This window comes from Bos taurus, chromosome 5 (assembly GCF_002263795.3).
Source record: "Bos taurus isolate L1 Dominette 01449 registration number 42190680 breed Hereford chromosome 5, ARS-UCD2.0, whole genome shotgun sequence".
Lineage (NCBI taxonomy): Eukaryota > Metazoa > Chordata > Mammalia > Artiodactyla > Bovidae > Bos > Bos taurus.
In genome coordinates this window covers 97,797,065-97,799,836 of record NC_037332.1, presented here as the reverse complement: position 1 = coordinate 97,799,836, position 2,772 = coordinate 97,797,065, and positions in this window count along the sequence as shown.

Here is a 2,772-nt window from a genome sequence, read left to right as displayed (position 1 = left end):
GAATCCGCCTGCCAATGCAGAAGATGTAAGAGATGCAGGTTCAATTCCTGGGTCAGGAAGATCCCCTGGAGAAGGGCATGACAACCTGTTCCAATATTCTTGCCTGGAGAATCCCACGGACAGAGGAGCCTGGCTGACTACAGTCCATGGCATCGCAAAGAGTCAGGCATGATGGAAGCGACTTAGCTCCCATACATGGTTCTAATTAATACTGGAAGATAGATGTCTGTTAACATCACACTGACTGGCCTCCCCCACACCACTCCCCCAGGGGGGGCTCACAGTTAGAATCCCGGAGCTCCCTTCCCTGCCCAGTGGGTGTGACAGAGGCTGGGCAAGCAGGCAGGGCCAGGGCTGTATTGACTGCTAGATTCCTGTGGGGCAGGATGGCTTCAGCAAGGACACACGGAACTCGAATCCTGCCTGGCTCTGACCCTAAGCAGCTCTTGACCCTGAGCAAGTAAAGATCATGAGTCTAGACTGTTTACCTCTTAACAATGTCAGGATTTATTGTTGTTGTCATTGCTGTCATTTTTGTTTTTACAAGGAACCCACTTTGCAGCTGCACTGAAAGCCCCTCATCCCAAAAGGGCAACAATAAACTACAAAAATGGAGAAGAACCCAGTGACCTAGCAAAGCTGCAAGCGAAACCAAACACGGTGTCTCACTGTGGTTTGTGGTGTTGAATGCTCTTCCTCTGCTGATCATCGGGGAGGAGGTCAATGACCCTCCAAGGACCATCCATGCTCCCTTCAAAGTCTCACTCTGACCAGGTGGCCCTGGGTTTGGCCACCCCCGGCTGATGCTGTGGCTCAGAATGCCTGGGACCTCGGGCAGGCATCCACACATTTCCTGCCTGCCTGTCCCCACACGCAGTGGCTCCTGTGAAAGCGGAACCAAGGGCCATCCAGAATCCTTCCATAGCTGACGACAGTTGGGTTCCTGTTCTGAGCAGCCAGGCCCTGAACATTCTCTGCCACTTCTGTTCACAGTCAGCAGGGAAATGAGCGGACAGAGGGGTCCTTGAGCCACTGACCACCTCGGCCGTCAGGAAATAGAGATGGTGCTCCTTTAAGATGAAGGTGGTGGGCAGCCACCCATCTTCCCTAAACACAGACTCGCCTTGTTCTTCCATTTCTGGCTCAGTGATAAAAACGTTAAATGTCATTTCCTGTATCAGTGGTTAACCACGAGATGCTGGATCAAAGATTTACCAGAAGTGCTGAAGTTAAGGAAAAAAAAAAAAAAAAGAAAACAACCCTGCTGTTTTCAATAACCCTTTCTTGCACCCTGTGGGAACTATTTAACCTTTCTGGTAGGTGGGAGGGGAGCGGGGGAAAGGAGCGGGTTGCTGGATTTGGCCTGAGCAATAAACTTCAGATTAGATTGGCTAAAGGCTTCCTCGTGCCACAGACAGGAAGTGGATGAAGGCATGATTTCACCGTTCTGCATTCCTCTCCGGAGAGTGAGTGTGTGTGCAGGAAAAGTGGGAGAAGACAGGAGGAACAGTCTTCCACGAGCATTCAGCGCCCACCTCTCTCTCAGGACATCCGTGGTCATTTGGTTTTATTCACCTGATGTTTTTGTGGAGGACTGCGGCTCTGGTTACTTGTTTCCCCAGCTTCCTGCAGCAGCATCCAGTGACAAGGAAGCATCCCAGTGTCCCGAGAGAGAGATACTCCCAGGACCAGGATGAGCAGCTCTGGTCTTAAGGATGGAGAGCCCAGCTTGATTCCATGCTGTGTCTTCTTGGATTTCTCCATCATCTTCTTCATTTGTGGGTTAGATCCCTGGGTGGGGAAGATCCCCTGGAGGAGAGCATGGCAACCCACTCCAGTATTCTTGCCTGGAAAATCCCATGGGCAAAGAAGCCTGGCAGGCTACAGTCCATGGGGTCGCAAAGAGTCGGACACAACTGAGCACGGTTTCTCCATTCAATGAATTAAGTGCTTGGAAAGTGCAGCGGGGGAGGTTTGGCTTGGCCCCATGAAGACATAGATGACTCACAGCTTTGCTCGAAGCCCCTCTACTCTGCTGGGCACTGTCTGCCCTGGGGTGACCTCCACGGGGAGAACACACAAAGCCCTCCTGGGCTCCTCCCTGCTGCCCCCCAAGCACCCCTCTCAGTCTGGGCAGAACACACTAAAGAGCTCACTTTGCTCCAGCAAAATTGTTTCCTCCCCCAACGCCCTCTAGAAAGTTCTGCGCACACACCAAGCAACCCTAGTGCTTCATGTCCATCTGGGGCAACCAACAGTCCAGCTCTTCCTGGGACTAAAGGGATTCAGAGGAGGCGGGGCTTTTGTTTTTAAAACTAGGAAAGTCCCTGGCAAACCTGAATGAGTTGCTCACCCCAAAAGAAGTGTACATGCATGCGTGCTAAGTCACTTCAGTCCTGAGACTCTTTGTGACCCTGTAGACCATAGCCCGCCAGGCTCCTCTGTCCATGGGATTCTCCAGGCAAGAATACTGGAGTGGGTTGCCACACCCTCCTCCAGGGGATCTTCCCGACCCAGGGATTGAGCCCAGGTTTCTCATGTCTCCTGCACTGGCAGGCAGGTTCTTTACCACTAGTGCCATCTGAGACCGTGTGTGACAGGCAAATAGACTGCTGCTTCTAAGCTGAAACTGATCATTTAGAATGGGATCCAGCCAGGTCAAATGAAAAAAGGATGTCATGGCGGTGTAAGAGTTCCTTGGGGAAAATGATGTTTCACTGCTCCCCCACCACCCCCAGCACATTCAGCAGGTACTGGTGGAAATCTGAAATC